This window comes from Schistocerca cancellata, chromosome 2 (assembly GCF_023864275.1).
Source record: "Schistocerca cancellata isolate TAMUIC-IGC-003103 chromosome 2, iqSchCanc2.1, whole genome shotgun sequence".
In the NCBI taxonomy this organism is placed as follows: Eukaryota; Metazoa; Arthropoda; class Insecta; order Orthoptera; family Acrididae; genus Schistocerca; species Schistocerca cancellata.
Window position 1 is genome coordinate 387,868,228 of NC_064627.1, and position 27,357 is coordinate 387,895,584.

The following is a 27,357-nucleotide window of genomic DNA, read 5'->3' on the forward strand; positions in this document are numbered from 1 at the left end:
CAGGTTGCCTTGGCTTTGGCACAAAATAAGCAGGTCAGAAGGACGTAGCATCGAACGATACAGACACTGTCAAATACAGACACTGCACTAACACACTTATGTTTACTTCTAGTTACTGAATGAATGATTTCGAGGTGACGCTAATTCTTTTTCTGAAAAGGGTAGCCTAGTTGTAAGATGAAATATACTACTACATCTACATATATACTCTGGGAATCACTGTGAAGTGCATGGCAGAGGGTACGTCCCACTGTACCAGTTGTTAAGGGTTTTTCCCGTTCCACTCACACGTGGAGCGCGGGGAAAATAATTTCTTAAGGGGCTCCGGAACGCCCTATAATTGCAATGTTAAAATAACGCTTATAAATTACATCTTTCCTCACAAAGTATTTGAGGTAGGAAGTTGAACTTTTTACAGATTATTTATTGGAATATGGGCTACAACTTAACACAGGAATTTTACAAAATTTTAGTTCAGTTATTAAAGATGATTTTTTTTTCAATTGTAATGAAAATTCACAACATTTTTTTGCAATTTTTTATTTATATATTCAAAAATAACAGTTTTTTGGAAAAAGGCTGTGTTAAATTATGCAGAAGGTACTGTGTAACATTTACTGAAAGTTTGAAACAAATATGTTTGGAAGATCCTTAGAAAACATGTAATTAGTATGAGAAAATAAAAGTTTTGGGAATCGACCGACAAAGATTGGATTAACTTTTTAGTGCATTCCAGGTCCATAGGATGGATTATCTTCATCCCCTGCAAACTCCTCCTCCAGCTTCCTCTTGTTCCTCCTCCTGTTTACTCTTGCTTGTATTTCTAGACTCTTTACAGCCCTGACTGCAGCCCGAAGGCGTTCCTTGTGTAAAGCAAGCATCGCTCGTACCATGTTAGAACCTATCTTCATTCCCATATTTCTAAATACCTTGCACCTTACAATGTTGCCATCATTGAAAGTCGCAACAGCATCATACACACCAAAGTGAAGTGTTTCTATTCCAACAAATACAGTCTTGGGGATTCTCGACCATATAACACTATTTACACTTTCATTGGGGTTTTGAGTTATTCCGTGAATACACTTTTTCAACAGTTCAGGTGCTCCTAAGTCTCTGAAAATAGGTTAGCCACAACACATATTTTATCTCACATCACTAAAATGTACCTGATGAACACGGACGTTAATAATAACACCATTTGACAGCAGTTTAACAGCGAGACAGTGGGTCACGCCCATGTAGAACACATTTCAAAAAAAAATTTAAAAATAGTTGTAGTCTTCGGAATTGAATAAATTATATATCTATTAAAAGGTAATAGTCTGCAGATTCAGAAAACGCAAAAAAGTAAAAATTGAACTTTTCATGATTTTGAGCCTTTCCGGAGCCCCTTAAATGCCTCTGCGCGTGCTGTAAACAATCTAATCTTATCCTCACGATCCCTGTTGGAGCGGTATGTATGGGGTTGCACTATATTCCCAGAGTCATCATTTAAAGCCGCTTCTTGAAACTTTATTAGCCGACTTTCTTGGGATAGTTCCCGCCTATTTTCAAGAGAATGCCAGTCCAGGTCGGTCTTTCAGCATCTCAGTGGCACTCTCCCTCGGGGCGAACAAACCTGTGAGCATTCCTGCTGCCCTTCTTTGCATACGCTCGATATCCCCTGCCAGTCCCATTTGGCACCGGTCCCACACACCTAAGCATTATTCTAAGATGTGTCGCACGAGTGATTTGCAAGCACTCTCCCACGACTGAACCTATGAGACCGTTCCACTTCATGTCCCTACCAGGTGATACACCAACGTATATTTTAAGAGTTTAAAGAGTCTAACCGTGATTCACTAACATTATATTCATAGGACAATATGTTTTGTTTTGTGTAGTGCACAATTTCACATTTTTTAAACGTTTAAAAGAAGCTGCCAATTATTGCATCACTTTGACATCGTCCCAAGGTCTGACTGAATATTTGTACAGCTTCGTTCAGACTGTCTTTCGTTGTAGATGACTGCATCATCTCCGCAAAGTCTGAGGTTCTACTAATATTATCCACAAGATCATTTATACACAACATGAACAGCAAGAGTCCCAGCACGCTTCTCTGAGGCACAACTAAATTCTACATCTGACTATGACTCTCCATCCAAGGTGACATGCTGCGTCCTCATATTTCGTGATCATACTTTTAATAAGAAGCGTAGGTGTGAGACTGAGTCAAATGCTTTTCGTAAATCGAGAAATACTGCACCTACCTGGCTGTCTTGATACATGGCTTTCTGGATGTCACGTAAGAAAAGTGTGAGTTGGGTTACGTATGATGTATGCTGATTGGCATGGAGGAGGTCGTTCCGTTCGAGATACCTCATCACCTTTGAGCTCAGAATATGTTCTAAGATTCTACAACAAATTGATGTCAAGGATATTGGATGGTAGTTTTGTGGATTCACTTCTGCTACCCTTCACGTAGACAGGTGTGACCTGTGCTTTCGTCCAACTACTGGGCACACTTTTTTATTCGAGGGATCAGCAATAGATATAGATAACAGAGGGGCTAACACAGATGCGAATTGGGTATAGAATCTGACAGGCATACTATTGGGCCCTGGAGCTTCGTCCGTTTTAACAATTTCAGCTGTTTCTTTACGCCATTGACACTAAGAGAGGACAATACTCTTGCAAAGGAACATTCGAAAACAGAGTTAAGCAATTCGGCTTTTGCTTTGCAACTCTCAACTTCAGTTCCTGTCTCATTAGCTAGGGACTGAACACTAACTTTGTTGCGGCTAACAGGCTTTACATAGATGTAAGCAGAATTTCTTAGGGTTATGTGAAAGCCTCCATGCCAATCAGCATACATCATACGTAACCCAACTCACACTTTTCTTACGTGACATCCAGAAAGCCATGTATCAAGACAGCCAGGTAGGTGCAGTGGTTCATGGTGTGGGTTCCTGTAGACATGTCCTAGTTCATGAACCACGGGCAACGTATGAGTGGCCAAGTAAGTGGTCCCGACAGTCGGGATACCAATTACTTTGGAATAAGGCTGGACATCTCGGACATATTCTGAGTCGTGGTCACCTTTGTGCTCATACGGCAAAGACTACCAAATCCACCGGTTAGTCCCTCAGCCGTTAGGGGTAAAACCCAATGGGACTCGGGGCAAGTAAGGCTAGCAACCTGCTTCCCTGTTACTTAAAATATGATGCTGGCAACAATCAGAGCAAAATGCCTCGGACCTTTGGAGGTGACGGAGTCCTACCTCTAACTGACAAACCAGAGACTCCTAAGATACGACTTGGCAAACAAATGGTAATGAGGTGGGGAGCTATTAATATCAATGGGGGCTACTCTGGGAAGAAGGTAGAGCTGGCAGAGGCTGCAAGTAAGATGGGGCTGGACGTTTTAGCTGTTAGTGACATTCGGGGAAGGGGTGAGAAAGAAGAGGAAGTGGGAGAATACAAGGTCTACCTGTCAGGAGTCAAAGCAGGAATAGCACAATGGGGTGTAGGGCTTTACATCAGGAAAGAAATGGAACCCAGCGTAGTTGCAATAAGGTATGTAAACGAACGACTGATGTGGATAGATTTGACAGTGTCTAGCAAGAAAATTAGGATTGTGTCAGTATATTCGCATTGTGAAGGGACAGATCAAAATAAAATGGATAGTTTTTATGAGGCAATCAGTGATGTAGTTGTTAGAGTAAAGGACAAGGACAGTGTTCTGCTCATGGGTGATTTTAACGCCAGGATTGGAAATCGAACAGAAGGGTATGAAAAGGTTATGGGTAAATTTGGAGAGGATATGGAGGCCAACAGGAACGGGAAACAACTCTTGGATTTCTGTGCCAGTATGGGCTTAGTAATCACAACTCCTTCTTTAAACATAAGAACATTCACCGGTATACTTGGGAAGGCAGGGGAACCAGATCTGTCATTGGACTATATAATAACAGATCAGGAATTCAGGAAGGTTGTGAGGGACACACGTGTATTCAGGGGATTCTTTGATGACACTGATCATTATTTAATCTGCAGTGAAATTGGGATTGTGAGGCCGAAAGTGCAGGAGGTCAGGTCCATATGTAGGAGGATAAGAGTGGAGAAACTTCAGGATAAGGAAATCAGGCACAAGTACATAACAGCGATCTCAGAAAGGTACCAGTTAGTTGAATGTAGCCAATTACAGTCATTGGAAAAGGAATGGACAAGGTACAGGGACACAGTACTAGAAGTGGCTAAAGAATGTCTTGGAACAGTAGTGTGTAAAAGTAGGATGAAGCAAACAGCTTGGTGGAATGATACAGTCAAGGCAGCCTGTAAAAAGAAAAAGAAGGCGTATCAAAAATGGCTACATACCAGAACCCAGATAGACAGAGAAAGTTATGTTGAAGAAAGAAACAAAGCCAAACAGATAATTGCAGCATCCATGAAGAAATCGTGGGAAGACTTTGGAAACAGGTTGGAGACTATGGGTCAAGCTGCTGGAAAACCATTCTGGAGTGTAATTAGCAGTCTTCGAAAGGGAGGTAAGAAGGAAATGACAAGTATGTTGGACAGGTCAGGAAAACTGCTGGTGAATCCTGTGGATGCCTTGGGAAGATGGAGGGAATATTTTGAAGAGTTGCTCAATGTAGGTGAAAATGCGATCAGTAATGTTTCAGATTTCGAGGTAGAATGGGATAGGAATGATGATGGAAATAGGATCACATTTGAGGAAGTGGAAAAAATGGTCAATAGATTGCAGTGCAATAAAGCGGCTGGGGTGGATGAAATTAAGTCGGAACTCATCAAATACAGTGGAATGTCAGGTCTTAAATGGCTACACAGGATAATTGAAATGGCCTGGGAGTCGGGACAGGTTCCATCAGACTGGACAAGAGCAGTAATCACACCAATCTTTAAACATGGAAACAGAAAAGATTGTAACAACTACAGAGGTATCTCTTTAATCAGCGTTGTGGGTAAAATCTTCTCAGGTATTGTTGAAAGGAAAGTGCGAGTATTAGTTGAGGACCAATTGGATAAAAATCAGTGTGGGTTTAGGCCTCTTAGAGGTTGTCAGGACCAGATCTTTAGCTTACGGCAAATAATGGAGAAGTGTTATGAGTGGAACAGCGAATTGTATCTATGCTTTATAGATCCAGAAAAGGCAGATGACCGGGTTCCTAGGAGGAAGTTATTGTCTGTTCTACAAGATTATGGAATACGAGGGAAACTTTTGCAAGCAGTTAAATGTCTTTACATGGATAGTCAGGCAGCAGTTAGAGTTGACGGTAAATTGAGTTCATGGTTCAGAGTAGTTTCAGGGGTAAGACAAGGCTGCAACCTGTCTCCACTGTTGTTCATATTCTTCATGGATCATATGTTGAAAACAATAGAGTGGCTGGGTGAGATTAAGATATGTGAACACAAAATAAGCAGTCTTGCATATGCGGATGACTTAGTTGTGATGGCAGATTCGATTGAAAGTTTGCAAAGTAATATTTCAGAGCTAGATCAGAAATGTAAGGACTATGGTATGAAGATTAGCATCTCCAAAACGAAAGTAATGTCAGTGGGAAAGAAATATAAACGGATTGAGTGCCAAATAGGAGGAACAAAGTTAGAACAGGTGGACGGTTTCAAGTACTTAGGATGCATATTCTCACAGGATGGCAATATAGTGAAAGAACTAGAAGCGAGGTGTAGCAAAGCTAATGCAGTGAGCGCTCAGCTACGATCTACTCTCTTCTGCAAGAAGGAAGTCAGTACCAAGACTAAGTTATCTGTGCACCGTTCAATCTTTCGACCAACTTTGTTGTATGGGAGCAAAAGCTGGGTGGATTCAGGTTACCTTATCGACAAGGTTGAGGTTACGGATATGAAAGTAGCTAGGATGATTGCAGGTACTAGTAGATGGGAACAATGGCAGGAGGGTGTCCACAATGAGGAAATGAAAGAAAAACTGGGAATGAACTCTATAGATGTAGCAGTCAGGGCGAACAGGCTTAGATGGGGGGTCATGTTACACGCATGGGAGAAGCAAGGTTACCCAAGAGACTCATGGATTCAGCAGTAGAGGGTAGGAGGAGTCGGGGCAGACCGAGGAGAAGGTACCTGGATTCGGTTAAGAATGATTTTGAAGTAATAGGTTTAACATCAGAAGAGGCATCAATGTTAGCACTGAATAGGGGATCATGGAGGAACTGTATAAGGGGGGCTATGCTCCAGACTGAACGCTGAAAGGCATAATCAGTCTTAAATGATGATGATGATGATGATGATATGTGAAAGCCGGCCGGGGTGGCCGAGCGGTTCTAGGCGCTTTAGTCTGGAACCGCGCGACCGCTACGGTCGCAGGTTCGAATCCTGCCTCGGGCATGGATGTGTGTGATGTCCTTAGGTTAGTTAGGTTTAAGTAGTTCTAAGTTCTAGGGGACTGATGACCTCAGATGTTAAGTCCCATAGTGCTCAGAGCCATTTGAACCATTTGTTATGTGAAAGATCATTTGACAATCTTCGGCTGATCCCGGCGGAGGTTCGAGTCCTCCCTCGGGCATGGGTGTGCGTGTTTGTCCTTAGGATAATTTAGGTTAAGTAGTGTGAAAGCTTAGGGACTGATGACCGTAGCAGTTGAGTCCCATAAGATTTCATACACATTTGAACATTTTGAACGAAATATGTGACTGAACTGAGGATTTCTTGGTAATGAGGACGCAGCATGTCACCTTGGATGGAGAGTCATAGTCAGATGTAGAATTTAGTTGTGCCTCAGAGAAGCGTGCTGGGACTCTTGCTGTTCATGTTGTGTATAAATGATCTTGTGGATAATATTAGTAGAACCTCAGACTTTTCGGAGATGATGCAGTCATCTACAACGAAAGACAGTCTGAACGAAGCTGTACAAATATTCAGTCAGACCTTGGGACGATGTCAAAGTGATGCAATAATTGGCAGCTTCTTTTAAACGTTTAAAAATGTGAAATTGTGCACTACACAAAACAAAACATATTGTCCTATGAATATAATGTTAGTGAATCACGGTTAGACTCTTTAAACTCATAAAATATACGTTGGTATATCACCTGGTAGGGACATGAAGTGGAACGGTCTCATAGGTTCAGTCGTAGGAGAGTGCTTGCAAATCACAGAATGCGTCACGTACTGCTCTCTTGACTGGCAAACGCGTTTCATTCAGCACCTCTCTATCTACTCAGCCCTAATCCATAGTTCCTCTACATGCTCCTGACCTGAGCTAAAAGTGTCAAGTGCCTCATTCAGGTATGACAGTGTTATTTCTCTGTATAGTATGCCGAACATTAAATATTTCGGCTTGTTTTAGTTGCCAGTGTGTTTTGGTATTCATTTTTGCTATAAATCCCGTTGGTCGCTGACACGAGTTTCGATGTAGACTTCCTCAAAGAGGTCAGGCCTGTTTGTTGCCATCATTGGTGGATTTCTGAACTATCTGTAGTTGTTAGTTTTCAGAGAAGGCAGTTAGTAATGTTTTATTGGATGTGTTACCACGCCTACAACTAACAAAACTATAATTATCCCAACTGATTGGCGGGATGATTAGTCTCCTCCAACGATTACAAAATGGTTATGGAATATCTACATGACTACTGTACAATTTACACTTAAGTTCCTGGCAGAGGGTTCATCGAACTACCTTCAGACTATTCTTCTATCATTCCACTCTCGAACAGGTCATGGGAAAAATGAACACTTTAATCTTTCCGTACGAGTTCTCATTTCTGTCATTTTATTACGATGATCATTTCTTCCTAGGTAGGCTGGCGTAAATACACTCCTGGAAATGGAAAAAAGAACACATTGACACCGGTGTGTCAGACCCACCATACTTGCTCCGGACACTGCGAGAGGGCTGTACAAGCAATGATCACACGCACGGCACAGCGGACACACCAGGAACCGCGGTGTTGGCCGTCGAATGGCACTAGCTGCGCAGCATTTGTGCACCGCCGCCGTCAGTGTCAGCCAGTTTGCCGTGGCATACGAAGCTCCATCGCAGTCTTTAACACTGGTAGCATGCCGCGACAGCGTGGACGTGAACCGTATGTGCAGTTGACGGACTTTGAGCGAGGGCGTATAGTGGGCATGCGGGAGGCCGGGTGGACGTACCGCCGAATTGCTCAACACGTGGGTCGTGAGGTCTCCACAGTACATCGATGTCGTCGCCAGTGGTCGGCGGAAGGTGCACGTGCCCGTCGACCTGGGACCGGACCGCAGCGACGCACGGATGCACGCCAAGACCGTAGGATCCTACGCAGTGCCGTAGGGGACCGCACCGCCACTTCCCAGCAAATTAGGGACACTGTTGCTCCTGGGGTATCGGCGAGGACCATTCGCAACCGTCTCCATGAAGCTGGGCTACGGTCCCGCACACCGTTAGGCCGTCTTCCGCTCACGCCCCAACATCGTGCAGCCCGCCTCCAGTGGTGTCGCGACAGGCGTGAATGGAGGGACGAATGGAGACGTGTCGTCTTCAGCGATGAGAGTCGCTTCTGCCTTGGTGCCAATGATGGTCGTATGCGTGTTTGGCGCCGTGCAGGTGAGCGCCACAATCAGGACTGCATACGACCGAGGCACACAGGGCCAACACCCGGCATCATGGTGTGGGGAGCGATCTCCTACACTGGCCGTACACCACTGGTGATCGTCGAGGGGACACTGAATAGTGCACGGTACATCCAAACCGTCATCGAACCCATCGTTCTACCATTCCTAGACCGGCAAGGGAACTTGCTGTTCCAACAGGACAATGCACGTCCGCATGTATCCCGTGCCACCCAACGTGCTCTAGAAGGTGTAAGTCAACTACCCTGGCCAGCAAGATCTCCGGATCTGTCCCCCATTGAGCATGTTTGGGACTGGATGAAGCGTCGTCTCACGCGGTCTGCACGTCCAGCACGAACGCTGGTCCAACTGAGGCGCCAGGTGGAAATGGCATGGCAAGCCGTTCCACAGGACTACATCCAGCATCTCTACGATCGTCTCCATGGGAGAATAGCAGCCTGCATTGCTGCGAAAGGTGGATATACACTGTACTAGTGCCGACATTGTGCATGCTCTGTTGCCTGTGTCTATGTGCCTGTGGTTCTGTCAGTGCGATCATGTGATGTATCTGACCCCAGGAATGTGTCAATAAAGTTTCCCCTTCCTGGGACGATGAATTCACGGTGTTCTTATTTCAATTTCCAGGAGTGTAAAATATTTTCGCTTACTATTCTCGTTTACAGAGGAGAAAGTTGGTGATTGAAATGTTGTGAAAATATCTCCCCGCAACAAAAAAAACCTTTGTTAGGGTTCCGTCGGTAAAAACGTAAGCCTTATAGGCCCACTTCGTTGTCTGACTGTACGTAGGTCTGTTTCCTGTCTGTCTGTCTGTCTGTTCGTCTGCTAAGATCCCATTTTCCAAGGAACGAGTAAACGTATCAAGTTGAAATTTATGTCACATACTAAGGTATACGGTCCATTTGCGGTGTAATAAATGTAAGCTTCTAAACCAGTGGAATCGAAAAATACGGTCATTCATGACACATATTTTGATACCAGAAAACTCACTTATCAATACCTATAGGCCACTTCCCGTTGACCTAGACTCATGAAATGTGGCAAGCAGTAAGATTTCACAGTAAAAATAAGGGAAAAATTCCGACAATTGTTAATTTGTCATCATATCAAACGAAAAAAAATTATCGTTTGTTATCCGACTGCCCGCCTGCTCGTCTACTAAAATCTCTTTTTCTCTGGAACGGGTAAACGTTTATGTCACTAACTGAGGTATATCGTCCCTTGGCGGTGGAAAACATTCACGCTTCTAACTCAATACAGTCAAAAGATACGGCCATTTATCTCAACATATGTTGATACTCGCAAACTCAATCTTCAAAACCTGTAGAATACTTCCAGTTGACCTAGAATCATGAAATTTGGCAAGACATAAGGTTTCGCAGTGCAAGTAAAGTAAAGAAATCTGAAAAATGTTAATTTGTGATATTACCCGAAAAAAATTTTTGTTAGTATTCTCGAACGTCTTGGAGTTGCCGGGACGCTAGTATCGATATCGACTTTTTTTGGGTGGTGCCTTCTTTATCTGCCCTCGATATGCTGGGAAAAATACATGTGTAAAGCCGGCAGTAGGTATAAGACGTTGTCCGAAATTGTACTGAATGCTTTCTCAGAAAACTGGAACAATTAGGTGTGGAGCCCACTCGAAGTGTAAATGGTTGCTGAAACACACTTGACCTATTAGCAACAAATAAGCGTGAACAAATGGACGTCATAATGTCAGATACAGGGTTAGTGACCACGAGGCAGTTGTAGCGAGATTGAATGCCGTAACATCCAAATTCAACAAAAATAAACGCAAAGTACATCTATTTAAAGAATTAGCTAGGCGCCTACGTAACACAGTCTCCACTCCTTCCAATATGACTCTGTAGGCGTAGACCAGATGTGGTTTGAATTCAAAGAAATTGTATCGATGGCAATTGAGAGATATGTACCACATAAATTAATAAACGATGGTAATGATTCGCCCCCCCCCCCCCCCCTGGTACTCTAAACTGGTTAGAACACTCTTGCAGAAGCAACGAAAAAAGCATGCCAAATTTAAAAGAATCCAAAATCCCCAAGACCGGTGAAATTTTACATAAACTCGAAATTTAGCGCGAACTTCAGTGCGAGATGCTCTTAGTAGTTTCCGCAACGAAACTGTCTCGAAATCTGGCAGAAAACCCAAAGAGACTATGGTCATGTATAAAGTACACCAGCGGTTATGTCACTGATGACAGTGACATTAAAGCAGACTACTAAACACGGTTTTCGGAAACTCGTTCACCAAAGAGGACGAAGTAAATATTTCAGAATTCTAATCTAGAAGAAGTGCCAACATGAGTAACTTAGAAGTAGATATCCTCGATGTAGTGAAGTAGCTTGAATCACTTAATAAATGCAAGGCTTCCGATCCAGACTGCATGCCAGTCATGTTCCTTTCAGAGTATTCTGATACAATATCTCCATATCTAACGATGATATACAACCGCTTGCTCATCGAAATATCTCTGTACCTAAGACTGGAAAGTTGCACAAGTGACACCAACACTCGAGAAAAGAAACAGGAGTAATCCGCCTAATTACAGACCCATATCATTAACTTCGATTTGCAGTAGGGGCTTTGAACATATTCTGTATTCGAAAATAATGAATAGTCTCTAAGAAAACGATTTATTGACTAATTTCTTTTTCGTCTGGCCGCATGGTCGTGATGCTCTTAACAGATTTTTGGACCACTTCAGCTGCCTTCATCCCCGTATCAAATTTACTATGGAGGTTGAAAATGATGGGATGCTTCCATTTTTAGACGTTACGGTTTATAAAAAACCATATGGTACTTTGGGACATAGTGTTCACCGAAAGCCGAAGCACACAGATTGGTGTCTGCATCCTAAGAGTTGTCATCCACCACACCAACGCAGTCGCGTCCTTAGGACTTTGGTACGGAGAGCATATGCCAATACCGGCGCGGACAGCTTAACCCAAGTACTTGAGCATTTGATGGCTGTTTTTAAGGAAAATGGATACTCCGAGAATCAGATTCGTCGGACTATGGAGTTTGGACCATCTCCGGAGGTGTATGAAGAGGAACATAGATCGGTGGCCTTTCTTCCTTATGCTGGAGGCTTATCGTTTACGATTGGACGAATTTTAAGGAATTTTAACACCTTCTAGGATTAGGGCACTGCTCAGCTCTGTGAAAGATGATTTGGGACTTAGGAAACCCGGTGTGTACAAAATTCCGTGTCAGTGTGGGAAAGCTTACATTCTATATACTAAGATGGTACCTGTTCTTTCTTTCTTAGCTGCTTACAGGCGTTGACATACGTCACCGGGGAAAGATGAAGATGAGTGCCCAGACCGGGACTCGAACTCGGGATCTCCTGCTTGCATGCCAGATGCTCTATCCATCTTTTTTCTGTTTTTTGTTGTTTTTTTATATATTTGTTGTTTTTTATTTTTTATTATTTTTTTAAAGAGTGTTCAGTTATGAGAAGGGTCGGAACCCGAGACCTGGCCGCGATGTCTCCCCCCTCCCGTCCCTGAATCACTCCCTCAAAGTAGCTTTTTGATTTATTTTTGATTTATTTTATTATTTTTATTATGTTTTTTTCACCAGGAACAGGGTAAATGAACAAAAGATCTTTATTGGTACAAACTTAAATACAACAGAAATGCCATCCTTCCGGCGAAAATAACACAAGACATTACACTCGTACAAGGCGAGCAACTTTTTTTTATGAACAAGGTGTAGGGAAAAAAAGAATAATAATACTGATGTAAGCTATGAGGTGTGAAGCAATATACAGTGGAGTGAGGGAAAAACCAGTGTTTTCTGGTATAGTGCAAAAAAGAAAGGAGGCGCGTGTCCATGCGCCTACTCCACTGTGGGTTACAATGTAGAAAGTAGCGCGGGGGTCTCAGATGTCAGCAGGGGGGGCGGGAGTGCTGTCGGCGTGTGGCACCATCCAACTGAGCGGAGGTGACGTAAAGATCGCATGTAGGTAATTGGCGAAGAAGGCGCGGTAGCGCGGTCGGTGTTCGACTTCACTGTGGGCGGTTTGTAAGTACTGCCAGAAATCAAGGCGTGATTTGTCGCCATCATTATACATGTAGGTGATCGTCCATCCCTTGACCCATACAATCGCATGATTTTTGGTGGCGGGGAAATAAGTATTCTCAGGATGGATAAAAGTCCATGGGTCAATCGAGTCCGGCGGAACGCGGAGGTAACAGGCAACGAACTGTCGGGCAAGTTTCCAGACGTCACTGGTGGCAGCACAAGTCAGTTGATGGACATCGTCATCCACGAGGTGGCAAATCGAACAAAGGGGAGAGTCCTTTAGTCCGATGGCGTGATTACGACGATTTGTGGCGAATTTTTCATTTGCGACTTGGTACCATGTTGCCCGGACGTTGGAGGGAAGAAAAGGCTGGTGGATGTGACGCCAAACCGTGGGCCACCGCGTGGACGGATGTCTCAGTTAGATATTGTTGCTGGATATGGAACGGAGGAGTGGGCTGTAAAAATCTTTAGGTCGAGGAGAACGCGTGGTCGGTAAGTGTGTGTGAGCATAACTGAAGTCGACGATGAAATCAGAAATGTGCGTCAGATGGTGCTTGATGTGTCCGACTGGTACTGGTGGTGTTATGGTCGCGGGCACAAGAATTTCCAGCAAGCTGCGCGTAAGGGAGGTGCCCCCGTGCCACTGCTTGTGCGTGGTGGGCATGTACAAGGACGCCGCGCGGAGTCGTACATTGACAAGGCCGTGGCCCCCCGCTCGCGGGGGAAGGGTGAGCGTGTCGTAGCGGACCTTTAAAGAGCGTGCCGGCCGTAAGGAAGTATCCGAGGGCAGCCTGGAGGCTGTGTCCAATAGTTGATGGCAGCGGGAGGACCTGTGCAATGTGGACCATTCTGGACGCCACATGTTGATTGAGGTATTGGACACGTTGTAAAGAATCGAGTCGTCGGAGAAGATTTTGTCGCACCGTCGTGCGGATAGTTTGGAGTGCACGCCGAACATTGATGGCAGCGGAGGGGCGCACGGTGGAGGTAAAAATGATACCAAGGTATCGTAGTTTTTGTACACACGGGAGAGGTGCTAAGTCGTCGTGTGAGAGGCCGCGTCCAATGGGCATCGCCGCGGATTTAGCCACATTCATGTTACTGCCCGCTGCAGTGCCGTACGTTGATATTAAATCAAGTACCGTGTGTGTTTCACTCAGTAAGCGGATCAAGAGGAGGAGGTCGTCCGCATACGCACGACATCGAAAACTGTGCTGTCGCAAAGTGAGACCAGAAAGGTGGCTCGTCAGACTCCCGATGAGTGGCTCCAGGCTTATGGCATAGAGTAGGGTCGAAAGTGGGCAGCCTTGCCGTACGGAACGCCGGATCGCCACTGGTCCCGCCACACGGCCGTTAACCTGAATCAGCGATTCGGCGGTGCCGTACAGGCGCCGGATCACGTCGGTAAAGGCTGGTGGAAAACCCATGCGGTTCATCACTGAGAACAGAAAAAGATGCCGCACTTTGTCGAATGCGCTGTCAAAATCAATGGCAACCACTGCGGCGCGGAGTCTGCACGCCGCTGCCAGTGCAATTAAATCGCGACATTCTCCTGTGGCTGTTTGTATATTAACTGAGCCGCCCGGAGTTGTCTGTTCGGGGGATAGAATGCTAGGCTGGACCTTACGGCATCGCGTTGCCAGTAGGCGTCTAAAAATTTTACAGTCTGCGTTAAGCAGAGTCAGGGGACGGTAATGTGCTGTCGTCACACCTGGTGTCGGTTTGTGGATGGGTATAATAATTCCCGCGACGAAGGACGGCGGTACGGCGTTCCCCACCGTCAGCAGTTCATGAAACACCGTTGTCCACCGTGACGCCATTAGTGTGAAGAAAGCGCGATAGCCGGCCGCGGTGGTCTAGCGGTTCTGGCGCTGCAGTTCGGAACCGCGGGACTGCTACGGTCGCAGGTTCGAATCCTGCCTCGGGCATGGGTGTGTGTGATGTCCTTAGGTTAGTTAGGTTTAAGTAGTTCTAAGTTCTAGGGGACTTATGACCTAAGATGTTGAGTCCCATAGTGCTCAGAGCCATTTGAACCATTTGAAAGCGCGATAAAATTCTGTCGGCAATCCGTCGACACCAGGTGACTTATTCAGAGCACCTTTTTTGATTGCATCGTGGATTTCGTCACGAGTAATGGGCTCCATCAGCTCGTCCGCTTCGTCGCTGGTGAGGGTGCGAGTTACGTGTGGTAACACAGACTCCTCAGCGTGGTTGTTGGTAGTCTCCTCCTGGTACATTGTGCGGTAGTGGTCGACAAAGGCACTGACGATTTCGGCCTGGCAAGTGACGCGCTGGCCGCGACAGGTGGTGATCTCGGTGATGAGTTGTTGTCGTCGATGTTTCCTATCGGAGGCGATATGATGCATGGTCGGATGTTCTTGTTCCGCCGAATCTTGACATCGGGTTCGCACCATAGCCCCCTGCAGGCTACGGCGTGTCAAAGTTACAATTTGCGCCTTAATCCTGCTGCGTTCCCTCTGGGTGTCGGGGGTGGGCGGTTGGGCGTCCAGGTCGCGGAGAACGGCGTAGAAATAGTCGGTAGTGTGCCGGCGCCACATAGCAACTTCCTTTCCATACTGAATCAAAGTACGTCGAATGGCAGGTTTGGCACATTCCAGCCACCAGGCCAAGGTCGTGCAGTATTTAGGTAAGCGACGTTCACAGGTGGCCCATGTCTTGGTAAAACGTTGAAGACATTCGGGATCATGAAGATGGGAGGTGTTTAGCTTCCACGGTGCACGACTACACCAGACCACTTGCTTGGGGAAGAGAATGTTGCAGATGTAGGCACAGTGGTCCTAAAAGGCCAGGGGCCAAAGTTCTGCACCTTGGACTGCAGGTGTGAGTTCCCGAGAGACGTAAATTCTATCAAGGCGGCTCGCGGAGTGACTCGTCTGGTAAGTATGTCCAAGCGCGTCGCCGTGTTGAACTTCCCAAGTGTCGCGGAGCAACAGATCTCGGACGACAAGACGCAGTTCTTGACAGGTGTTGTAGTGGGGCACTTGATCTTTAGGGTGCAAGACACAATTAAAATCACCCCCAAGCAAGTAATGGTCGAAGCGTCCAAGAAACAAAGGAGCGATTTCTTCTGAATAGAAGAGTGCCCTGTCGCGTCTGTGGATGGAGCCTGACGGAGCGTAAATGTTGACGATACGCGTCCCCATGACGGTGACGGCCATGCCTCTGGCAGATGGAAGGTATGTGATATCCGCCACTGGAATGCCTTCTCTGGCGTAGATGGCTACGCCGCGTCCCAGGAGGTCACCAGGAGAAGGCCTGGAAGTGTGGCCAAGTGTACTTCCTGTAGTAGTGGGATATCGACGTCCGACGCCCATATCATCTCTCGCAGCAGTTGAAGTTTCACGGGTGAGCTAATGGCGTTAGTGTTGATCGTCGCTATTCGGTAGGTTTGGAGCCGTACCCCGCCGTGGAGGGGAACTCTACCGGCGGAGGATGAAGAGGGGCGAGGCAACGGCGAGTCGTGCCGTACGCCACCTGACGGCGTTATCAGTGGCGTAACGATGCTTCCGTCTGGGGTAACTCTGTCCCCAGCGTGTGGTCCGGGTCCTCATCGACGTCCTCGCTCCACACCAATGAAGGCGTTGTCGTTGTGATGGTCGTAAGTTCCACTTCGGTCGTAGGGGCGGAGGACGTCTCGGAGGCAGTCGCAACGGTGGAGCCCATTGTTTCAGGAGCACCTGAGCGAGCCAGTAGAGTAGGCATCGACACAGCCACAGTCGGCGTCATGTTGTCGTCATTCGTATCGTCGTGTAGGTTCTCCGAGGCCTCGTCGGGTCGGACGGCCTCTGGAGCATCAGCGGGAGGTGATCCGTCTCGTTCCGAGACCGTACGGCGCCTCCTCTTGCGCCTCTTAGGTGAACGTTGTTTGCGGTTCGTCCCTCCGTGTCGGAAGACGGAAGGGAGTCGCGTCGCTCTGAGAGGAATGCCGTCGCGGGAACGTCAAATGAAGGGGCGTCCATATGTTTAGGCGGGTGGGTGTCGGAAGTCGTTGCTGTTGGTAGTGGCGCCGGAGTAGCGTCTGGCTTTGAGCGCGACTTGTCGGCCCCGGCGGTATCCGTAGCAGCTGGAAGGGTCACCGGTACGTGGTCCGATGGGCGGCGGCCGGTGGGAGGAGAAGAGAGCGCCGATGCGTAGGTGATCGGTAAAACTGTCGTCGGAGCCGGGGGTGCCACGGTAGCGGCTGGCAATTGGGTGATTCGTCGCTGAACACACTCAGATCTGAGGTGGCCTTCTTTGCCGCACCCGGAACAGGTCTTGCGTTGGCCCTCGTATATGACAATCGCGCGGCACCCGCTAATTTTTGCAGGTAAGATGGCACGTGGCGATGGAGGTCGATGGTGATCTACCGTACACCGTTAAGAACGGGGTACGTTTGGGAACTGCGCCCAGCGTTCGGCAGTGTGGCCATGTACAGTACCATAGGGGCGGAAAGCCGCGATAACGTCTTCCGCCGGAAGCTCGAACGGGAGTTCGAAACCTCGTATGGTGCGCATTCCTAAGCCGGCATGATCGACAGTGACCGCTCCGACATTGCCGTCGGCGTGGCAAAAGCGTAATCCATGGTTGGTGTCACGAAGTATTCTTTCACATACCGCGTCATTGACGACTTTGACGTACACCGTACTGCTTAATATGGACAAATGGATGCCCAAGATGTCGGAAGCTGGGATCTTAGCAACGTCGCGTAGGAAGCGTTCCACTTCCAAGGCCTTTGGTCGTGCGTATTCGTTGCAGAAGGTGAATCGTAATGTTGATTTTAGAAAACGGTTGGCCATGGTTCTAGAGCACGTAAGCGACATGTAAGTGATGGCCGCTGAAATGTAAACAACAGCGAGCGCGCTCGCTCCGCAGGCGGAAACAACAACACGTCCGCACTGCACGGCGGCGAAAGCCGGACTGGCAGATTAAAACTGTGTGCCCGACCGAGACTCGAACTCGGGACCTTTGCCTTTCGCGGGCAAGTGCTCTACCATCTGAGCTACCGAAGCACGACTCACGCCCGGTCCTCACAGCTTTACTTCTGCCAGTATCTCGTCTCCTACCTTCCAAACTTTACAGAAGCTCTCCTGCGAACCTTGCAGAACTAGCACTCCTGAAAGAAAGGATATTGCGGAGACATGGCTTAGCCACAGGCTGGGGGATGTTTCCTGAATGAGATTTTCACTCTGCAGCGGAGTGTGCGCTGATATGAAACTTCCTGGCAGATTAAAACTCTGTGCCCGACCGAGACTCGAACTCGGTACCTTTGCCTTTCGCGGGCAAGTTCTCTACCATCTGAGCTACCGAAGCACGACTCACGCCCGGTCCTCACACTCCGCTGCAGAGTGAAAATCTCATTCAGGAAACATCCCCCAGGCTGTGGCTAAGCCATGTCTCCGCAGTATCCTTTCTTTCAGGAGTGCTAGTTCTGCAAGGTTCGCAGGAGAGCTTCTGTAAAGTTTGGAAGGTAGGAGACAAGATACTGGCAGAAGTAAAGCTGTGAGGACCGGGCGTGAGTCGTGCTTCGGTAGCTCAGATGGTAGAGCACTTGCCCGCGAAAGGCAAAGGTCCCGAGTTCGAGTCTCGGTCGGGCACACAGTTTTAATCTGCCAGGAAGTTTCAAAAATAGTTGAGATTCTAGATTCCAGGGATGAATGGCCTATCTGTACACGTAATTAAGTTTGTACGGAGCCCTCGGTGCGCGAGACCTACTCGCACTTACCCGGAATTTTTTAAATTATTGACACCCCAACTCGCTTATAATATCTGTGACACTCTCGTCCCTGTTCAGCGATAGTACGGAGCGAGCAGTCCTTGATTTCACTTGCGTAGCAAAGTAATAATATAACAAATAGTCTATTAATTACAATATTGACAAGATTTTCTCGATTTCAACGTTTTTAAATTTGTGTGGAATATTATTTTGTTTCTAAGTAAATGACCAAGTTCTACCTTCGAACAGTTTTTCAAATTTGAGAAAACCTCACTTTTCCGGAATAATTAATGCAATTTCAGAAAAAGACTGCAGCACGCAAAAAGTGAATGATACCATTTTAAAGAGGAAAAATAACATATACTGAATTTATATTATAGGCAGTGCCGTGTCTACCATTAGGCAACACAAGACGACAGCCTGGAGTGGTAAAATTTTAGTGGCGGCAAAGGGCGAAAAAAATTAATTCAAAATCAAATAGCGAAAATCTTGAGCAAATGAGGAGAAAAAAATGAAAAAGAGGAAACATTGAAACAACTAATTGTTGCAGCGGCATACTAAATAGTTACTGAATAAGTCTTTACTTATTTTGTCGAATGTAAACAAGTTCATCTACCTACTTCAAAACTAAAGCAGCGGCTACGGAATACGAATCAGAAACAAATGTGATCTTGATTCATCTCTGTCCAGCTCTGGAACGGGGCACATGCGCGGGCTTGCCGAGCAAAGAATTTATGAACTTGTCGTGTTTGTCCAGTGAACGTATGATGAATGTGAGTGATATTTTTCATGTGAAATAAGTGTAAAATAAGAATGAAGTACCATCATTGAGAATGTTACTTGCGATAAATTTTAAATGTTACACAAAGGGGGGATCACATAAGGACAAAGCTACAATTTTATTTCGTAGCCGGCCGGGGTGACCGAGCGGTCCTAGGCGCTTCAGTCTGGAACCGCGTGACCGCTACCGTCGCAGGTTCGAATCCCGCCTCGGGCATGGATGTGTGCGATGTCCTTAGGTTAGTTAGGTTTAAGTCGTTCTAAGTTCAAGGGGACTGATGACCTCAGATGTTAAGTCCCATAGTGCTCAGAGCCATTTGAACCATTTTATTTCGAACTGAAATGTCATTGTGATTCTGTACAAGATAAAATCTGAAGCCAGAAATTTACTGTACAGAAGAAGGAATATTTCAAGTTCAGTAACTATGCTTGAAGAAACAGTGTAATGAAAAAATGTAACGGACAGAATTTGTTTTTCTCTTTACTTAGGGTTTAACGACCACCGTAAACAAATCAGTGGGCTATAAGCAGTCGCCTGTCCCTTATTTAGGGCCATCGTCTCCAGGGAGGGGAAAGAGCAAGTGCCTTTAGACAAACACAACATCCATGACTCACTGTGATTCGAACACGGACGCATCTTGCACGAATGATCAGAAGCCAATCTCTAAGGTCGCTGCGCCACTGGGGCGACTAATAAAAGTTGTAGAACTTTCAAGAGAAAATGTAAACAAGGCGTTATTTGTTTATATAATCGCAAGAAAGTGGATGCTTAGAAAGATGAGATTTCTTCTTCATTCTAAAAATATTTCAATTAAAACAGAAACGGTACAACACGACGAATATCCATATGACCTAGTTTGATGCTTCGGCATGTCTCCTACCATCAGTATAACATAATTTCTAAATTCAAGGAAGCATTCATTCGCACCGGAGAATAGTTCCATACCTTTATTAGTCCAATTTCGTGCATTAAAATAAGTAATTTAAGCCAAATCTGGTTGCACTCATATATTCAGTTGAGGTCTAATCTAAAATGTCAGCACATTTTTTCTATTTCAGTTATTTTGGAAAATTTCAAAAATTAAGGACAAGAAATAAGAAGGTGAGGACATTTGTTGTCCTCAGTTAGTCTTAAAGGAACTGAGGACAAAGTATGAAAATTGAGCACTGTCCCCAGAAAATGAGAGCGTCTGGTCACCTTAGTTTACTGGTTAAAAGTGTAATAGGAGATCTGCATTGTTGTGCCGTTGGATGTTGGTGGTGGTAGTGAGGAAGGATACCAGGGAAACGTACTGTATAAAAACGACGAAGCGCTATATTTCAAGTCTCGTCTAGGGCGGCAAAACCACTAACAATGGCCCTGGTTGCAGGGGCTGGCTAGAGGCGAAAGTCTAAAAATGTTCCAGGGTACAACACTCTCCCCTACTAATAATGCTGGTCTGCAGATGAACACAATGAGAGAAGTTCTGAGTGAAAATCAGCCAGAACTGAGCTTTCTGCTTAACTTATCCGTACGCTCGTGCCACCTCAGTTTATTATCCATCTACACTGATGGAAAGAAAGTCGCAACACCAAGAAGGAGTTGTGCGATATAAACGAAAGTTGGTACGTGTGTTTCTACACCTGGAAGATGATGTCTATTCCGATTTCTCGCCAGTCGAAAAATGATGCAGCTAGTAGCACCACTGTGAGGATGCAAATCAGATTTGCTTTAAATACACGCTGCAACTGTCGTGAGCATTAGCTACCTTTGAGATTGGACCTGGTGGTTGATGATAGTCAAGAATGCCTTTAAGGCTACAAAGACGCCATTAGCACACTGGGTTTGAACGAGGTAGTGTAACAGGACTACGAGAAGCTGGATGTTCCTTCTGCGATATTGCAGAAATACTTGGTAGGAATGTAGCCACTGTACATGACTGCTGGCAGCGGTGGTCACGAGAATGTACTACCGCAAGAAGACCGGGTTCCGGATGGCCACGTAGCACTACCGAGATGGAAGACCATCGCGTTCTGCATATGGCAATGACACATCGTACTGCATCTGCAACAGCAGATGGCACCACAGCTACACAACGCATTGTTACAAATCAGTTGCTTCAAGGACAGGTCGGAGCCTGGCGCCCTTTAGGGTGAATTCCAGTGGCCCCAAACTACCACCTTTTGCGACTTCAGTGGTGTGAAGCGAGAGCTCTTTGGAAGACAGTAGATTTCTGTTGTGGGTTTTCTGATGAAATCTTTTTGTGCCACAGTGCCAGTGAAGGCCATGTATTGATTAGGAGGAGGCCAGTTGAGAACCTGCAATCTGTCTGCGTGCTAGACACACTGGACATACAAAATGGGTTCAAATGGCTCTGAGCACTATTGGACTTAACATCTATGGTCATCAGTCCCCTAGAACTTAGAACTACTTAAACCTAACTAACCTAAGGACATCACACAACACCCAGTCATCATGAGGCAGAGAAAATCCCTGAACCCGCCGGGAATCGAACCCGGGCGTGGGAAGCGAGAACACTACCGCACGACCACGAGTTGCGGACACTGGACATACAGCTGGAGTTATTGCCTAGGGTGCGATTTCGTATGACAGCAGGAGTACTAGCTTGGTTGTCCCACGCACCCTGACTGGAAAATTATACATTAGTTTGCTGGCTCGATCTGTTGAGATGGCATTTATGAACAGCAGGATAACGCTCGTCCACAAACCGCTGTTATAACCCAACATACTCAAAAAGAGTGTCGAAATATTGCCTTGGCTTTCTCGATGTGTCCAGACGAGTCATATGGGACACATCAGACGACAAATCCAGTGTCAGCCACAGACAGCAAAAAAATGTGTGAAATCGTATGGGACTTAACTGCTAAGGTCATTAGTCCTTAAGCTTACACACTACTTAACCTAAATTATCCTAAGGACAAACACACACACCCATGCCCGAGGGAGGACTCAAACCTCCGACAGGACCAGCAGCACGGTCCATGACTGCAGCACAGAGCACGGACAGCATAAACGGTCCCTGTATTAACCGACCAAGTGCAACAGGCGTGGAACTCCATCCCACAAACTGATATCCGACATCTGTACAACACAATACGAGGGGCGTTTGAAAAGTCCGTGCAAAAATAAAAACTAACGTGTTCGGGGTAAACTTTTTTATTTTTTCGAGATAGTCTCCTTTCAGAGTTATACACTTCGTCCAACGCTGTTCTAATTTGTTGATCCCTTCCGAATAATAGAAATTGTCCAAGTATACAAAATAGCTATTAGTTGCTGCAATCACCTCCTCGTTTGAATAAAATCTTTGTCCCGCCAGCCATTTCTTCAAATTGGGGAACAAATAGTAGTCCGAGGGAGCCAAGTCTGGAGCATAGGAGGGGATGTGAAACGAGCTGGAATCCTATTTCCATTAATTTTGCGACCACAACTGCTGAGGTGTGTGCTGGTGCATTGTCATGATGGAAAAGGACTTTTCTGCGGTCCAATCGCGGGTTTTTTTCTTGCAGCTCGGTTTTCAGAAGGTCCAATAACGATGAATAATATGCACCTGTAATAGTTTTACCCTTTTTCAGATAGTCGATGAGGATTATCCCTTGCGAATCCCGAAAGACAGTCGCCATAACCCTTCCGGCCGAAGGAATGGTCTTAGCCTTTTTTGGTGCAGATTCTCCCGTGGTAACCCATTGTTTAGATTTTTGTTTGGTCTCAGGAATATAGTAATGTATCTATGTTTCATCCACAGTAGCGAAACGAGCTTAAAGTCCTGCGGATTCTTCCTGAACAGCTGCAAACCATCCTTGCAACACTTCACACGATTCCATTTTTTGTCAAGCGTGAGCAATCGCGGAACCCACCTTGCGGATAGCTTTCTCATGTCCAAATGTTTATGCAAAATATTATGTACCCGTTCATTCGAGATGCCCACAGCACTAGCAATCTCACACACCTTAACTCTTCTGTCATCCATCATCATATCATGGATTTTATCAATGATTTCTGGAGTCGTAACCTCCACAGGCATGCAGAACGTTCAGCATCACTTGTACCCATATGAACACTCCGAAAATTTTGAAAGCACTTATAAACTGTTCTAATCGAAGGTTCAGAGCCACTGTAATGTTTATCAAGCTTCTCTTTAGTCTCCTGCGGCGTTTTGCCTTTCATTAAGTAGTGTTTAATCACCACACGAAATTCTTCTTCGTCTATTTTTTGACAATCACTCGACTTCCTTGATTCCCACGAATGCCAAACACAAAGAAATAGACCAATATGGCTGAAACGTGGTGTGCGTTTTTTCCAAAGATACTACTAACTAAACATGACCTCGATACGGTGGTGCCATCGCTCGGACTTTACAAACGTCCCTCGTACATGCAGGTTTGTATGCTTGTATTCAACATTCTGGCGGTTACACCGGTTATTAATATACCAGCATTTCACATTTGAAATGACTTATCTCGCGCATACGTGAACTTGAGGTCTCAGAATGTTAATCACCTAAATATGTTATCTAGACAAGTATATTCCAGAAACTTCATTACTCTAGATTAATTATTTTTCGATGCTGCCTGGGAACTTCAAATATATAGTCACATTGTATACCTGGTATCTGGGACTCATTTTAGTGAAACGGCAGAAAAGCTGATGGATATTTCGACTTGAGAAACCACACCAAGAAGGAGCGGTCTGTACAGTACATGTGGCTAAACAGCTCGGCGACCGTGAGTGCGGACACTTTGTGCCTACCTCGCTAAGTGGCGCCAGTGTTAACTGTTCTAACACGAGCGCGGTCACACTTAACGGGGGCCAAAACACAAGAACACGCGTGGGAAAAGTGTTCCCTCGCCTTTTCAGAGTTCGAGAGTTATTCGATCAGTGACGCTTTAACGACGTATACGCCGGACGGTAAGAATCCAATGAACTTGAGGGAGATACATCGACCCTGAGATTTATAATTTTGTTTTGGTTTGTGTAAACAGCACGAAAATAAATACATTTCTTTTATGTTTTGATCATATAAGCAACCTTATACGTTCATACATGAACCTCTTAATTTTGTACCCTTTATGTTTGATGACATTTAATTATTGACCTCAATTAATTGTTGGCTTCTAACGTGGAGCAATCTCATCAGTCATCTGTTCGTCATTTCACGTCCGACAGCAGATAGAAGAATTCACGCTTCACTACATTTTTGGCGCCCAGCGTGGGGCTTCGATTTGACTTCATCCTCACGTTGTTGTTAGTGTGAGAACTTCTAAGTTTCGAGACACGACTCAGGAAGAATCCCCATTCCATTATTAGCATATGTTAACCTCTTTGTGTGAGATGTGAGGCGCACTGATGGTGTGTCTGTGTGTGCTAAGTGCGTTGCAAATGAGCATATAAAGTAGAAATAGCGGTAGCTAGAGTAGCCAGTTCCCACAGCCTCCTCGTATTTTTTGATGTAGTTTTAGAATCTGTAGTTTGTTGTTGTGAATATTTTGTTCCACGACTTCCATTGTTCTGTTCGCTGTTACCAGCATCGTCATCAGCATTGTACTGTCTCTGTTCGTTTTGTGGAGTGCTTTTAGTTTTTAGTTTAGTTTCTCTGTTCAACTGAGGTCTGGGACAATGATAAATATGGAAACAATCAAGCCAGTTGAGGAAAGTTTGGGGGTGTGCGAGGAAACACAAGGCACTTTTATGGGGGATACGCAAAGTCAGAGTCCACTACATCGAATTCTCGCGATATTAGAAAACCACACATCACAGTTAACAGCCATAAGGGAGGAGAGTGAAACACGGTTTGAAAGATTGGAAACTGAACTAAAACTTTGCAATCAAATGCTTGATAGGCGGATCACTGAAGTTAGGCACAAATTGGAGACTGAAACCGAAAATATACGGATGGAGGCCACTAACATCCTGGACTAGGTGAGTAAAGAGTGTGGAACGCAAAGATGACGGATATCTGTGTGCGTATAAATGAGGAAGGAAACACGAACAAGAGCAAGAAGTGTCTGCAATGCCGCAAGGTAATATCCTTGCAACACAGGCCTCGCAAATGAATTTGCAGGCCGCACTACCGATGCATGCGGGTGGACATACCACTGCCTAAGTTCGACCGAACGCGCAGCACCCACGCGAAGACCTACCTAAAGAATTTAGACGCGTGAGAAAGGAGTGGCGGACTGTATCGCTTTACTCGTTGCACTCCAGACGCTTGATCAGGAGGAGCCTGCCTGGTTTCACGTTACAATTTGCGAGAACAGTAGTTACAATGATTTCTGCACTAAGTTTCTGGCAGCGTACTGGAACCTGCCCGCACAGGCGAGGACAAAGATGAGTACATATCGGGGACAGTATGCGCCACACTAGAGCCAATCCATGGTAACCTACGCTGCTCATTTAAAAAAAAAAAATTGGCTCTGAGCACTGTGGGACTTAACATCTGAGGTCATCAGTCTCCTAGAACTTAGAACTACTAACTAACCTAAGGGCATCACACACATCCATGCCCGATGCAGGATTCGAAACTGTGACCGTAGCGGTTGCGCGGTTGCGCGGTTCCAGACTGAAGCGCCCAGAACCGCTCGCCCACAGCGGCCGGCCTCACTTTTTCGTTCTGGCGGGATACTAGGATGACAAAATGTCAGATGAGAAATGGTGCAGCGCGATGCGCTCACATTTTCCTGCTCATGTACAACGTGCACTCGTCGGGGCACTGTCGAGAGAACAGTTCCTCGATATTTTAAGGTCCTTGGACGAAACAGAAGAGCAGGAGAAGCAAAGGACAGCAAATGGACACACAATTAGGACAGAAAATGGGGCGCAGCAAGGGTTTGTGTACCGCAATGACAGACAGAATTGGCGCAATAGCGGACGAAGGAGAGAGGAGGGGAACAGGCGAGAGCGAGATAGGCGTCATGGTCCACACCATGGAGAACAAGGCAGGAACGAAGTGCCAAACCAAAGACGCCACGTAAACGGCGTGCAAGCGTCGCATTATGGGAGAGACCGTAAGAATAATGCAGGTTCACCACCTCTGACCCCACCTCAGGCAGAGGAGAGAGAGATCACACAGATGAATGATCAGAGAAAATGAGATATTGCAGGGGACGCCATGGTAGTGAAGGGCGATCACATACACAACATGCAGTACTGGTAATATAAGCGCAAGACGACATTGACTAGTACTGTGATGACCCAGAGTTGCCGGAAAAAGCACACAATCGGTGTCCCCTCATTGAAATAACTGTGGAAGTAGTCTTATTCTGGGTCGGAAGTGACAGCACTTTCAACGTCTTTTTACTCAAAACTGGAAGAAAGTGGTAGTACAATAGCTGAAATAACCGTAAAAGGAATCTAACTGATTCCCTCTTTTGGGGCGAAAAGAAAGAAAGTAGAGAAACAGTTCTTTGTGTCGTTAAGCGACGGAAGAAGTACCTTCCAGGTGAATGCAGTTCTCATCTGTGGGTTATAACTGGGAATGACATACCCACGAGTAGAGCGGTGGGCATGGATTGGACCACTAAAGCCGTGGTCAGTTTTTTCGAAGATCCGATCGCATGGGGTGCAGATGGCACAAAAGGCACAGTTAATTTAGTAAAATGTAGGGAGAACGAGAAAATTTTCATAGATGGGCCACTGGGGAACAGGGTTTCCAGATGAAGTCAGTTTGCCGTCAGCAAGTCTTGATGATAATTCCACGAACACAGCCGATGGAAGTGAATCTGACAGACATGATGCGACTGGTCATGGGTTAGAAACCATCGCACATATGCTACTGGGGTTTGAAGGGCCAGAGGCCGTAAATGAGTACGCTCCTGTGATACCCCAAGCAGTCCATGCAATTACTGATGACATGCTAAAAAAGGAACATGATAATATGCAGAGCGAGACCACAGTCAAATGCCGTGACGATGAGCTCGCCGAGAAAATGAAAAAGGTTGAAGGTGAAGCCCTCACAGCAACAGAGACGCTCATGTGGAGTGCAGAATGTGAAAGCGAGTGCCAAGTGGCAGAGGAGCACTGTCAAGTGCACCACAGAAGTACTCATGCCCACTCGCCAGCAGTAGAAGGCGATGTTGTTCCCTCCACAGCCGCAAAACTTGCTAAAGTAAGGCGGTTTTCGGGAGACTGCAGGTGTTTTCATGCGTCGAAGTGGCGAGATAAATTGATCACGTCTCACTCAGAAACAAGGCACACTACCGATGGCGCCCTGTGTACAGACGATCAGCCAGAAGCG